The 14,870-nt window shown below is 46.7% G+C and overlaps 1 protein-coding gene and 1 long non-coding RNA gene across 4 annotated transcripts in view; one reads left to right on the top strand and one right to left on the bottom strand.

Moving 5' to 3' along the window:
• Window positions 1–3,592: 3,592 nt before the first annotated feature.
• On the bottom strand, window positions 3,593–4,825 carry LOC143768946 (uncharacterized). Of its 3 annotated transcripts, XR_013214138.1 has the most exons (5): window positions 4,674–4,825; window positions 4,511–4,575; window positions 4,357–4,426; window positions 4,107–4,159; window positions 3,593–3,955 (listed from the first exon to the last, which is right to left on the bottom strand). It is a non-coding gene; the product is annotated as an uncharacterized LOC143768946 (long non-coding RNA). The 3 variants fall into 3 exon arrangements; XR_013214137.1 differs by having other exon boundaries at window positions 4,511–4,825; XR_013214136.1 differs by having other exon boundaries at window positions 4,357–4,825.
• Window positions 4,826–6,111: 1,286 nt separating this feature from the next.
• The window catches only part of LOC143764870 (uncharacterized), a 109,308-nt gene continuing 100,549 nt past the window's right edge, over window positions 6,112–14,870 (top strand). Inside the window, exon 1 of the mRNA XM_077250925.1 lies at window positions 6,112–6,845. The gene's annotated coding sequence lies outside the window, so the exon portion shown is untranslated. The remainder of the gene's footprint in view (window positions 6,846–14,870) is intronic.

Here is a 14,870-nt window from a genome sequence, read left to right as displayed (position 1 = left end):
AAGGGCCATAATACAGTTTGTGGACTAATGCAGGGGCCATTATACAGCTTGGGGTGTAATGCAGAGGCCATTATACAGCTTTGTGATTAATGCAGGGACCATTATACAGCTTAGGGACTATTGAAGGGGCCATTAAACAGTGTGAGTGCCGTTATACAGCTTGGAGGCATTTTTCATCCCGAAAGGCATTCCCTAGAACTCAAAAAGCCCAAATGAAGTAACAAAGGACGAGCGCTCCGAAGCGTCCTCCGTTAGGGGTATCTGCCAGTACCCCTTGCTCAAGTCTACTGTGGTTACAAATTGGGCACTGGCTAGCTGATCCAATAGATCATCAATCCTGGGCATGGGGTTACAAATTGGGCACTGGCTAGCTGATCCAATAGATCATCAATCCTGGGCATGGGGTAAGCATCACTCTTGGTGGCATCGACTAATCTCCGGTAACTGATGCAGAACCGTGTTGTACCATCCTTGGGGACTGGGATGGCAGGAGAGGCCCAGGAGCTGTGAGATGGCTGAATAACCCCCAGTTGTTTCCTCTCTTCTAGGTAGTTCTTTATCATGCCTTGAACTGCCTCTGGAACCTGGTAGGCAGCCTGCTGGATGCGTAATGTCTGGAGGTTTCCACATGGAGGCTGGTGAGAGTAGTCCGCCCCAGCTTTTTTAGGAGAAAGCAGAATCCCTGTGTGTTAGTACGGAGAAAATATCATCCTTTTGTATATCTGGTAAATGTGAACCCATGGGCACTCCCGCTTGGGCGACCTGAAGAAGATCAGGGAGATACTTGTCCTCAGAGGTATCACTAGGGGAGTGGCAGACGGGTAGAACAGGCAGAGATCAGTCGTGATATTCTTTCAGCATGTTGATGTGGACAGTCTTATGTCGGTGACCGTTAGGGTCCATGGCCATGATGTAGTTAGTGTAATTAATTTTCCCGACAACCTGATAAGGGCCTTCCCATGTTGCTTGAAGCTTGCTATCAGGGTAAGCAATAATCATGAGCACCTGTTGTCCTTCCGTAAATTCATGGGTCCTGGCTTTACAGTCATACCAGGTCTTTTGTCTGGACTGGGCCATTCACTGGAGTTCTTTAGCCAAGGTAGCTAGCTGGGAAGAGGCGGCCTCAGAAAATAGAACATACGGAATGATGGGCGTTTCGGTGTCTGAGATATCTCACTCCCAGTGTTCCTTCAGAAAAACGAGAGGCCCACAGACCTTCTGGCCAAACAGTAGTTGGAAAAGAGAGAAACCTGTGTATTCTTGGGGAACCTCCTGATAGCCGATGAGGAGATGTGGCGGTTATTTTTCCCAGTACTTTTCAAAGTCAGCAAAAGCCTGCAGCATATTTTGTTTGCGGGCTGCTGTTTTTAGGCTGGGGGGCCTATATCAATGGCCCCTTACCAGCCTGAGAATACCAGCCCTCAGCTGTGAGCTTTAGCAAGACCGATTGTCAAAAATGGGGGGGACCCATGCCGTTTTTTAAAATTATTTCTTTAAATATCTAAAAACAAACAGCGTGGGGACTCCTCTATTCTTGATAACCAACCTTGCTGAAGCTGACAGCTGAGGGTTGCAGCCCCAGCTGTGAGTTTTGCCTGGTTGGTTCAAGAAACTAGGGGGGAACCTATGTCTGGTTTTTCATTAATTTATTTCGTTAGATCGCAGGCGGCAGCAGTGGAATATCCCAATCATCCGCTTCTGCTGTCACTGTTATTAGCATCAGCAGGTGTTGGATGATGGGAGCAAGGATATGTTTCCACGTTCAGGAAACGCTGCGTGTTTGACGCTGCGCAGAGCCGCAGCGTCAAACACGCAACGTCCAGATGTTATAGCATAGTGGAGGGGATTTCATGAAATCCCGTCTCCACTATGCGGTAAAACACGGAGGCGGCAGAACGGCGTAAACGGACATGTGGCGCGTCTTTTCAGAACGCAGCATGTTTGTTTACAAAGCGGTGACGCTCCGTCGCAGCGCCGTATATTTACCATAGACTATCATTAGATGCGATAAAATCGCATCTAATGATTAGTCACATGCGTAGAAACTGCGTACAAGCAGCCTACTACGCATGTCTGCCGGCTCACCTGTCCCGCCGCCAGAAGTCCCTTCTCCACTGCAGTTCTCTGCCGTGCATGTGACCGGGACTTATCTCCGGTCACTAGTCTGGTTCTCGCAAACAGCTGATCAGCTGTTTGCGAGAACGCTGTAGTGTAGGTGATCGCTGGAGAGTTATCTCCGGCGATCATCTACCGGCTCTGCTACATCTGGATGTCAGGCATCGAGATGTAGCAGAGCCGTACTCGTCTAGACTGTATGCACATACACTACACAACATACAACACACAACATACACCACACGACATACACCACGCGACATACACCACGCGACATACACCACGCGACATACAACAACATACGACAGCATGCGACAACATGCAACGACATGCGACATGCAACAACATGAGTGAGACTGAGAGGTTACTATAGTTCAGTGATGCACTGCAGGAGCCATTGTCTCCTGTCAGTGTGTCACTGAAGGTCCTATAGAGCAGTGACATCACCCGATATCACTGTTCTATAGGGGAGATCGTCGTGGGACACTCGTTATTAATTGGACTACGGCGGACAGGTAGTATACGGTTTATTATTTTACGTTTTTTGCAGGCGTATGAACTCATATGAACTCGAGCGTGGGAACTTTTCCAAGGCTGCAGTTCATGAGAACATCCACCAGAGGGCGCCTCACCGCAACTCAATGTAAGTACAGATCACTCAGATTTCCTTCATTACCCGGGGATTACAGACACGAGCGAGTGCATTAGCACAGCTCCTGCCTGTCAAATAATTAACCCCTTCAGATGGATTACTTCATGGGACGTGACGGTTCATCTGAGGGTATGTATCTTGTGCGTTTATTATTTTGCCAAGCAAGGGTGTTCTGATGGATTGAGAGAGCAATAAAATACTAAAACAACCTGTGTGTTTATTTCATTAAAATAATTTTTAATAATGTGTGTGTGTTTTTTAACCCTTTCAGACAATTGGATTAATAATGGATAGGTGTCATCATTGACGCTTCTCCATTATTAATCTGGCTTAATGTCACCTTACAAATAGCAAGGTGACATTAACCCTTCATTACCCCATATCCCACTGCTACAGGGAGTGGGAAGAGAGTGGCCAAGTGCCAGAATAGGCGCATCTTCCAGATGTGCCTTTTCTGGGGTGGCTGGGGGCAGATGTTTTTAGCCACGGGGGGGCCAATAACCATGGATCTTCTCCTGGCTATTAATATCTGCCCTCAGTCACTGGCTTTACCACTCTGGCGGAGAAAATTGCGCGGGAGCCCACGCCATTTTTTTCTGCAATTTAACCCTTTATTTGCGCAGCTACAGCGCCCACATTTTGCACATACACACTACTAACATTAGTAGTGTGGAATATGCAAAAAAAAAAGGGATATGAGATGGTTTACTGTATGCAAACCATGTCTCATATCCTGTCGGGTTTTTGCAGGAGAAATGAAAAGCCGGCAATTGAATTACCGGCTGTTCACAGATATCGCACTGAATTAAATATAAATACAGAATAAATATAATAATTCTTGGCACTCAGGAGAAATTTGTAGAATGATTCAAAAAGTAGATTTTTATTCTAGTGCATCCAGCTCAACATATAAACGTTTTCGGTCTCGACAACTGAGACCTTCATCAGATATGGTTGTCAAATGCTGTAATGTATATACAAAAGAGATGAGAGAAATATTTTTTAAAATAAAGAAAATACTGTTTGCACAATTATACAAAAACAAAATGATGAATAATATGATCCATATTATACTAAACAAAATGACGGTCTGCATACAAATATCGATAGTAGCATGCAGCGCAGAAGGCAGAAAAAGGTGGATCCGGCCTGAATCAGCGTGCGTTGTGAGTCCTGTTCAACAGAGTGCTGGAGAGTGTACACATGTTAAGGATATACTAGGTAGGAGAGAAAATAAACATGGGTAACATGGAACAGGTAGCATAAGTAGACATCGGGATGTGATCTGGTGATGGATATGATAAGATATAAAGCACACACTGTCCTAGGTAAAGGATACGGGAAGTGGACCAACCTCCACTAGTAGGTGTAGGGCTATGCACAGTGAGCTATCTGTAAACATGAAAGAAATTATACGCATCAGAGTGTACATGGTAGACAAGACAAGAAGGACAAACCATGAGGATGGCACAGTGACGGAACACGAGATAACCTGTGGAATGCATGCCATAATGACTAACGGGGTGACCACCCTAAAACCAGATTGCTGCTGAGTGATAAACGGGCACCCATGGTCCAGGGAAGTTTACCTGGAGGACACTGGTAGTGTGTATGAGTCACACACTGTGTGTGTAGCCGAGGAGCGGGAGAGCAATGCGTCTGTGAATGCAAAGATATGGGACCGTGTGAGGCAGCTTTAAGGGTACCACAGGAGGCTATCGTGGGCCTGGAAGTCAGTCATACCTGAAAGCACTGGACGGCAGTATAGGCGCTTGTGGTAATGCGAGATACTCGCAAAGTGAGGAGCGCTGTGGACAGAAGTTATGAGCAGGGGGGTTAAATAGGACTAAAGCCAACGTGGATAAAGGCCAAGCCAGCGGGGAGCTGGAACCGGTTATGGTATTACCTGGATGTTGCCGCTGTCAGGGGTGGAGAGGACGCTGCGCTGCTGTGCAGGAGGGAGCTCCCGGGGCTGCTAGGGGAAGCGCAGCACTTCCGGGTATAAGAGCACACAGGGAAGAGTCACCTGACGTGTGACGTCATCAGGTCATGTGATCGGAGAGGCCGGCTTATGCGCAGAGGAGCTGAGGGGCTAACAGGGAATCAGCACAGGGAACAGACAGCGCTTGTATGGCAAGCTCAAGGGGACACAGTGAATGAATGTAACGCTGCATTGCAGCATATAGAGAAGGCTAAATGATGGGAACAGTAGTGTGAACTAGACTATCAAAAGGCTATCTGGTATGGGTCACCCCGATTATATAGAGACATGATTAACCCTCTATATAAAGGCATACAGTGCATACTATACCGTGTGCAGTGTTACGTGCGAGAGGTGCGTTTAACGGTTCTGTGGAGAGAAACAAAAAAGGAGCACAAGTTAAAGACATCCATACTAGCTACAATGTTACATTATACAAAACAGTGTTAAAATACATATGAAATAAATGATAACATATGTGTACGATATTACAAAAATGCCGAGACGTCGTAGTCTCTATTGAGTCCCTTTGGTTCTAAGGTCTGCAGGGAGTAAATCCAGTAAGCCTCCCTTTTGAGAAGTAAACTAACGCGGCTTTGGCCCCTTCTTGGAGTATCTACCTGTTCCAGGACTTGAAAACGGAGCTGCGAGATATTGTGATTTTGTTTAGAAAAATGGTAGGGGAGGGGTAGATGTGTCTTGTTGCAACGGATTGTAGATTTGTGTTGAGCCACTCTGTCTCTAATTGGCTGTGTGGTTTCACCCACATATGCCAACCCACAGGGGCATTTGATGATATATATCACATGTGTGGATTCGCAGGTAAAGAAACCTTTTATGGGAATGGCCTTGCCCGTCTGGGGGTGAGAAACTGACGGACCCCTCTGGACATTGCTACATTGTTGGCAACTAAGGCACGGGAATGTACCTTGTTTCTGGGTTTGTAAGAACAATTGTTTGGGCACCCTGATGTTAGAGCCAATGTCCGCTTTGACCAGCCTATCCCTAAGATCATAGGGATAGGCTGGTCAAAGCGGACATTGGCTCTAACATCAGGGTGCCCAAACAATTGTTCTTACAAACCCAGAAACAAGGTACATTCCCGTGCCTTAGTTGCCAACAATGTAGCAATGTCCAGAGGGGTCCGTCAGTTTCTCACCCCCAGACGGGCAAGGCCATTCCCATAAAAGGTTTCTTTACCTGCGAATCCACACATGTGATATATATCATCAAATGCCCCTGTGGGTTGGCATATGTGGGTGAAACCACACAGCCAATTAGAGACAGAGTGGCTCAACACAAATCTACAATCCGTTGCAACAAGACACATCTACCCCTCCCCTACCATTTTTCTAAACAAAATCACAATATCTCGCAGCTCCGTTTTCAAGTCCTGGAACAGGTAGATACTCCAAGAAGGGGCCAAAGCCGCGTTAGTTTACTTCTCAAAAGGGAGGCTTACTGGATTTACTCCCTGCAGACCTTAGAACCAAAGGGACTCAATAGAGACTACGACGTCTCGGCATTTTTGTAATATCGTACACATATGTTATCATTTATTTCATATGTATTTTAACACTGTTTTGTATAATGTAACATTGTAGCTAGTATGGATGTCTTTAACTTGTGCTCCTTTTTTGTTTCTCTCCACAGAACCGTTAAACGCACCTCTCGCACGTAACACTGCACACGGTATAGTATGCACTGTATGCCTTTATATAGAGGGTTAATCATGTCTCTATATAATCGGGGTGACCCATACCAGATAGCCTTTTGATAGTCTAGTTCACACTACTGTTCCCATCATTTAGCCTTCTCTATATGCTGCAATGCAGCGTTACATTCATTCACTGTGTCCCCTTGAGCTTGCCATACAAGCGCTGTCTGTTCCCTGTGCTGATTCCCTGTTAGCCCCTCAGCTCCTCTGCGCATGAGCCGGCCTCTCCGATCACATGACCTGATGACGTCACACGTCAGGTGACTCTTCCCTGTGTGCTCTTATACCCGGAAGTGCTGCGCTTCCCCTAGCAGCCCCGGGAGCTCCCTCCTGCACAGCAGCGCAGCGTCCTCTCCACCCCTGACAGCGGCAACATCCAGGTAATACCATAACCGGTTCCAGCTCCCCGCTGGCTTGGCCTTTATCCACGTTGGCTTTAGTCCTATTTAACCCCCCTGCTCATAACTTCTGTCCACAGCGCTCCTCACTTTGCGAGTATCTCGCATTACCACAAGCGCCTATACTGCCGTCCAGTGCTTTCAGGTATGACTGACTTCCAGGCCCATGATAGCCTCCTGTGGTACCCTTAAAGCTGCCTCACACGGTCCCATATCTTTGCATTCACAGACGCATTGCTCTCCCGCTCCTCGGCTACACACACAGTGTGTGACTCATACACACTACCAGTGTCCTCCAGGTAAACTTCCCTGGACCATGGGTGCCCGTTTATCACTCAGCAGCAATCTGGTTTTAGGGTGGTCACCCCGTTAGTCATTATGGCATGCATTCCACAGGTTATCTCGTGTTCCGTCACTGTGCCATCCTCATGGTTTGTCCTTCTTGTCTTGTCTACCATGTACACTCTGATGCGTATAATTTCTTTCATGTTTACAGATAGCTCACTGTGCATAGCCCTACACCTACTAGTGGAGGTTGGTCCACTTCCCGTATCCTTTACCTAGGACAGTGTGTGCTTTATATCTTATCATATCCATCACCAGATCACATCCCGATGTCTACTTATGCTACCTGTTCCATGTTACCCATGTTTATTTTCTCTCCTACCTAGTATATCCTTAACATGTGTACACTCTCCAGCACTCTGTTGAACAGGACTCACAACGCACGCTGATTCAGGCCGGATCCACCTTTTTCTGCCTTCTGCGCTGCATGCTACTATCGATATTTGTATGCAGACCGTCATTTTGTTTAGTATAATATGGATCATATTATTCATCATTTTGTTTTTGTATAATTGTGCAAACAGTATTTTCTTTATTTTAAAAAATATTTCTCTCATCTCTTTTGTATATACATTACAGCATTTGACAACCATATCTGATGAAGGTCTCAGTTGTCGAGACCGAAAACGTTTATATGTTGAGCTGGATGCACTAGAATAAAAATCTACTTTTTGAATCATTCTACAAATTTCTCCTGAGTGCCAAGAATTATTATATTTGCTACTACGGGTTGGATCCCCTACTTGAGCACCTCCCAAGAATCCCTGAGTGCCGTGGCCAATACTTTCTATAAATACAGAATATATATATGTGTCTCAATGACATATATATATATCTATATATACTGGATATATGTTTTCCCGAACATTTGAGCACATAAATCCATTAGATGTCGGTTTTGCAAGCCTGCGAGAAAATATCGCAGTACGGATGCCATACGGATTACATACGGAGGATGCCATGCGCAAAATACGCTGACACACCCTGCCTACGGATCACTATTTTGGGAACATTTCTCCGTATTACGGCCGTAAAAAACTGACCGTATTTTCTTACGCTGAGTGTGACGCCGGCCTAATAATTACTTTTCTTGTACTGATCCTGAATTACAGCCTTTATTGGGGGTCCCAAACCAGTGGCTCATGGCTGTCTGCTCAGGTGAGTGCCACTCTCAGCTGTATTGGCATCCACAGGAGGGCACTCATGGCAATTATTGCTTTATTGGAGAACTTGATAAAAAAAAAATTCTGAGAATGATTTGTTTTTAAGGGTGCACTTAAAGGATTGTTTACTTCTTGACAACCCTTTATTAAGAGCTGCAAAAAGTAATAAAATATGTCCACCTCCCTGTCTGGTGAGACTCTACCGATCTCCCTGAGGTCAAATGCTGCTAATCAGCTGCAGCCTTTTCCGCAAGAAGAAAGCTGCAGCCTATCATCAATCACGTAAAATGATGAGACTGTGGTGAGGAGCGTTGCCGATCTGAGAGGCAGCTATATTTTTTTGTAAACTGCAGTTAAGATGTTATTCAACACTGAACAGTCTCTTTAAGGGGCATTATTTCTAAATGAGCTTTTTTCAAACTTTATCAAAACAGAATGACTGTTCAAAAAAATGAAAATGCATAAATAAGTCACCCAGTATCCCACCCTAGCCCCCTTCCAGGTGAGAGGGTGGTTGGGGAAGGAATTTTTTTTTTTAGATCTTCAGAATAATTAAAAGGAATTATTGTTCTATTACTAGCCCATATTTGGAAAAAAAAAATCATTGTATTATTATTTGGTCCATCTTTTTTTTTTAGCCAATTTAAACCAATCCTGAAATACATTTATTTTTAGAGGAGAGCCGATTCCTCGCCATAACCAACTTATGTCACCGCTGTCTTATATTATTGGCCGGAAATGGTGGATCTGGAGAGTGAATGATGGACAGGGGACTAGTCAGGAATATGGAGCATTACCGTCTATATTCATCCTGATAGCTGTGTGATATAAAGAAAAGAACGACACCGCAACCTGTTCTTGTTAAAAACTATTTATTATCAATAGGCAGGGAATCAAGAATAATAATTACATACCGTACATTATATACAATAATGATAACTAGAAAGATATGAACCAGTTATTCTTAAAAATTATTTATTAGCAATAGGCAGTGAAGTAATAATGATATCTAATTATATATACCGTAATAATGATAATTTATGCTGTTATTTATAACTTACTTGCAATTCATCACAATAAATAAAATTAATCAAAAGGATTCTCCAGGATTATAAAGATACGGTTGCCTGCAGGTCTGTAACATTAAGGGGAGTTCACATGTTGAGAATTTGGTGCGGATTTATGTAAAATTTGCAACATAAATTGCGTGACTGTAAAATGCTGAGTTTTATCTAAGTAAAATCTGTACCAAACATGCATGCATGAACTCTGCCTAATAGAGCTGAACTTCTAAAAAAAACAAATAAGACAACAAAGTTTTTCCAATACTGAACAACCCCTTGAGTATGTCTTTGGAGTGTGGGAGGAAACCGGAGTACCCGGGGAGAACATACAAACTCCTTGCAAATGTTGTCCAAGGACCCCAGCGCTGCAAAGCAAAAGTGCTAATCACTGAGCCACCGTGCTTCCCATGCAACATGCTTATTGCTGCTGCACATGAGTTTGCTCCAAAGAGCTTATAATCTAGGAATATTGTCCTTACCTCTTAATGACTTTATGACAAAATGTGAGCAACTAAACACAAGCGGAAAAAACGTAGATGGATAATGAACAGGAAAAAAATGTCTGGTCATTAAGAGGTTAAGACTCAATGTAGTTTATAATTTACAGAGATTGCGATGTCTGTCTTTGTCTTCTCTTGGCCTTGCGATGTCCGGCTTTGTCTTGTCTTGCGATATCTGGCTTTGTCTTATGATGTCTGGCTTCGACTTGTCTTGCGGTGTCCATATTTGTCTTGCTTCGTCTTGTCTTGTGGTGTCTGGCTTTGTATTGTCTTGCAATTTCTGGCTTTGTCTTGTCTTTTGTTGTCCGGCTTTGTCTTGTTTTGTAAAGCCATATCTTTTTGATGTTTTAGGCTGTGGGCACACGTTCAGGATTTTTCACGTTTTTTTTCACTATAAAAACGCTTAAAAAAGCATAAATATGCATCCCATCATTTATAATGCATTCCGCAAGTTTTGTGCATATGTTGCATTTTTTTCCACGAAAAAAACGCATCGCGGTAAATAAAAACGCAGCATGTTCATTAACCCCTTTCTGTCATTAGAACTACTATTCCGTCCATGTGGGGTAGGCCCTACTTACCAAGGACGGAATAGTACGTCATGCCCTTTAATGCGACAATGTGACTTAAGTCGCAGTGATCGCATTAAAATTCCGACACCATCTTACCTGGAGGAAGATGGTATCGGCATCCTAGGGCCTGTCTCCGCCCCCCCGATCGCTGTGATTGGCTGTTCAATTCTGAACAGCCAATCGCAGCCTTTCTCATTGGCTGAAACAGTGAGGTCCCAGGCTAGGATCGAGTACCGATGTACTCGATCCTAGGCCGGTGCCTGGCAACGCCAGGCATCGGCCAAACCCCCCTGGATTGGCGCGATCGATGATCACATTGATCGCGCCAATCGCAGCGCACAGCGGCGGTGTTACCGCGCTGTGCCCTGCCTGTGACTTCCTGCTCCGGAGCCTGCCTGCTGTGCCCCGCTTGTAATATCATACTCCGGAGCCTGCAGCTACTGGTTGGTGGGATCGATGATCACATCGATCCCACCAATCAGAGGAGGCCCTGGTGACACCGGTGTTGCTAGGCACCAGCCTATGATCGGAGCTCACAGCTCCGATCATAGGCAGGTCGCCATCAGGGCACAGCATGGTCACACCGCTGCTGTGCTCTGTGATTGGCACGATCAACGATCACATCGATCTCGCCAATCACAGAGCACAGCAGCGGTGTGACCATGCTGTGCCCTGATGGCGACCTGCCTATGATCGGAGCTGTGAGCTCCGATCATAGGCTGGTGCCTAGCAACACCGGCGTCACCAGGGCCTCCTATGATTGGTGGGATCGATGTGATCATCGATCCCACCAATCACAGATCACAGCAGCGGTGTGACCGCTCTGTGACCTATCTCACCTGCCCCTGACCTGTCCTCACTTGGTGAGGATTCCTGCAAAGCGGTCACGCCAAGAGATCCCCTCCTGTGCTGAGACTTGTGGTGCCACAGTAGGCTGTGACACCACAATTCTTGCTAAAGAAAAAAGAAAGAAAGGAGACTACAACTGTAAGTGTTGACACCCTGATCCCAGCCCGATCTCTCTTCATCCCCCCATCCCTTTCCCCCTGCACCCCCACCTTGCGCCGTATCCGTGCCCAAATTTAGCAGCCGCCAAGCGTTGATTGGTGACGCAGCTCACCGATCAACACTCGTGCTCACTTTTCTTTTTTCCCCCATCCCCGTGCGCTCACCCAGCCGCCGCGTCTAATCCGTGCCTTCCCTTTTTTTTCCCCCATCCCCGTGCGCTCAACCAGCCGCCACGTCTAATCCGTGCCTTCCCTTTTTTCCCCATCCCCGTGCGCTTACCCAGCCGCCGCGTCTAATCCGTGCCTTCCCTTTTTTCCCCATCCCCGTGCGCTCACCCAGCCGCTGCGTCTAATTCGTGCCTTCCCTTTTTTATTTTTTCCCCATCCCTGTGCGCTCACCCAGCCGCCACGTCTAATCCGTGCCTTCCCTTTTTTCCCCATCCCTGTGCGCTTACCCAGCCGCCGCGTCTAATTCGTGCCTTCCCTTTTTTCCCCCATCCCCGTGCGCTCACCCAGCCGCTGCGTCTAATTCGTGCCTTCCCTTTTTTATTTTTTCCCCATCCCTGTGCGCTCACCCAGCCGCCGCGTCTAATCCGTGCCTTCCCTTTTTTTCTCCATCCCAGTGCGCTCACCTAGCCGCTGCGTCTAATCCGTGCCTTCCTTTTTTCCCCATCCCCGTGCGCTCACCCAGCCGCCGCGTCTAATCCGTGCCTTCCCTTTTCTTTTTTCCCCATCTTCGTGTGCTCACCCAGCCGCCGCGACTAATTCGTGCCTTCCCTTTTATTTTTTCCCCATCCCTGTGCGCTCACCCAGCCGCTGTGTCTGATCCGTGCCTTCCCTTTTTTTTTTTTTTTTACTTCCCATCCCTGTTCGCTCACCCAGCCGCCGCGTCTAATCCATGCCTTCCCTTTTCTTTTTTCCCCATCCCCGTGCGGTCACCCAGCCGAGAGAGAATACAACCGTAAGTGTTGACACCCCGATCCCGATCTCTCTTCATCCCCCCATCCCTTTCTCCCTGCACCCCCACCTTGCGCCGTATCCGTGCCCAAATTTAGCAGCCGCCGAGCGTTGATTGGTGACGCAGTTCACCGATCAACACTCGTGCTCACTTTTCTTTTTTTCCCCTTCCCCGTGCGGTCACCCAGCCGCCGCGTCTAATCTGTGCCTTCCCTTTTTTCCCCATCCCTGTGCGCTCACCCAGACGCCACGTCTAATCCGTGCCTTCCCTTTTTTCCCCATCCCCGTGCGCTCACACAGCCGCCGTGTCTAATCTGTGCCTTCCCTTTTCTTTTTTTTCACATACTCGTTCGCACACCAAGCAGCCGCCGAACTCTGATAAGTGACACGGTTCACTTATCAGAGCTCTCGTGCCTGCCGTTTTTTTCACATCCCCATTCGTACACCCAGCAGCTGCCGAACTTTGATAAGTGATGCGGTTCACTTATCAGAGCTAGGGCCTGCTGTTTTAGACTTTTCCTTTCACAGGTATTTTTTTCTCCCCATTTGCTTTCTTTTTCTTTAGCTTTTTCTTTTCAGAATAGTTTGCACCAAACACTATCCCCCCACACGTACACATAGTTACCATTAAAGTACACCCAAGCACCATACTCACAAAAAAAATGTCCCGCTCGTCCCAACAGCGCTATTCAGCGGAGGAGGCATATTCTTTCCTTGCCTCCGACACTGATAGCGAGGGAGAGGATCCCACTTTTCTTTATTTTTCTGATTCTTCCTCATCCTCTTCCCACTCCCCATCTTCCTCCTCCGGCCCTGCGGAACCGCCACGCACACGTCACAGGACAGAAGCAGTGCCCATCATTCATGAAGATGAGGCAGGGCCCACTTCTGAAGATGAACCAGCGCGCCCCTCTTCGCACCCCGTATGGACCTCCCCCCCCCCCAAAAAAAAAAAAACTACGAGCCACCGATTCCTGATTTTGTGGCAGAATCAGGATTGACACCAGCCTCACAGAAATAGACTTTTTCAAAGTCTTTTTCTCTGAGGATTTTGTTAACCTTATGGTGGAGCAAACTAATTTGTATGCTCGTCAATTTTTGGAGCAAAACACCGGTTCCTCATATTCTAACTGATCTCCTGTAGACCAGGGGTGTCAAACTGCATTCCTCGAGGGCCTCAAACCATGCGTGTTTTCAAGATTTCCTTCTCATTGCACAAGGTGCTGGAATCATTCTGTGCAGGTGATTAAATGATCACCTGTGCAATACAAGGAAATCCTGAAAACATGACCTGTTTGCAGCCCTTGAGGAATGCAGTTTGACACCCCTGCTGTAGACGCAGTTGAAATGATGCAGTTTTGGGGCCTGATCCTTCATATAGGGCTCCTGAAGAAGCCAGAAATTCAGCAATATTGGGGTGTTGATATTTTATACAACACTCCAGTGTTCCGAATGGTCATGGTCCGGATGCGTTTTGAAGCCATCCTCAATTCCGATAATGCACAGTGTCCCGCACGAGATGACCCCAACTTTGACCGTCTGTTCAAAGTTCGGCCTGTCATCGAACACTTCAACAAAAAGTTTGGTGAAGTGTACGTGCCCAAAAGGGACATCTGCGTGGATGAGTCCTTGGTTCATTTTAAGGGGCAGCTCAGATTCCGTCAATACCTGCCCAGCAAGAGGGCCAGGTACGGAATCAAACTCTACAAGCTGTGTGAGTACCTCAGGGTACACCTACAGCTTTAGAGTCTACGAAGGGAAGGACACCAGGATTGAACCCCCCCGAGTGTCCCCCTGTCCTGGGAGTGAGTGGAAAAATTGTGTGGGAGTTGGTACACCCACTGCTGGATAAAGGTTATCACCTCTACACCGATAACTTTTATTCCAGCATCCAACTCTTCAAATCACTCTCTGCGCGAGGTACCGCAGCCTACGGTACTGTCCTCAAAAATCAGAGAGGCCTCCCGAAAACGCTACTTGGGCAAATGCTCAGAAGGGGTGACAGCAGAGCCCAATGTAGCGACCACCTGCTGGCGGTCAAGTACAAAAGGGATGTCCTTCTCTTGACCACCATACACGGTGATGGCAGTGCCCTCAGCAGGGTCAGACTGGCCATTTGGCAAATGCCAGAAGGGCCTGTCTGGTTGTGGGCTGCCTTGTCTGCAACGATTAACAAAATCAGTGTTCTCAAGACACCCATACTGCTAAGAATTGTGAAGGAGCACAAAGTCACTGACTCCGTCACTTACCCCAGCAGCCACGGGGATCATTAGTATACTGGCCTTGTAGTAAATCGTACTTTCCTCCATCCAGGGAAATATTAGTAATATATTCTATCTGGTGCTTGGGGACGGGGACAACATGGGCCTGTGTGATTTAAAATGCCAGGGCTGAATTTC

The sequence above is a fragment of the Ranitomeya variabilis genome, chromosome 4 (assembly GCF_051348905.1).
Source record: "Ranitomeya variabilis isolate aRanVar5 chromosome 4, aRanVar5.hap1, whole genome shotgun sequence".
Classification (NCBI taxonomy): Eukaryota; Metazoa; Chordata; class Amphibia; order Anura; family Dendrobatidae; genus Ranitomeya; species Ranitomeya variabilis.
Note: the sequence above shows the minus strand (reverse complement) of the source record. Positions and strands in the feature narration are given on the sequence as shown.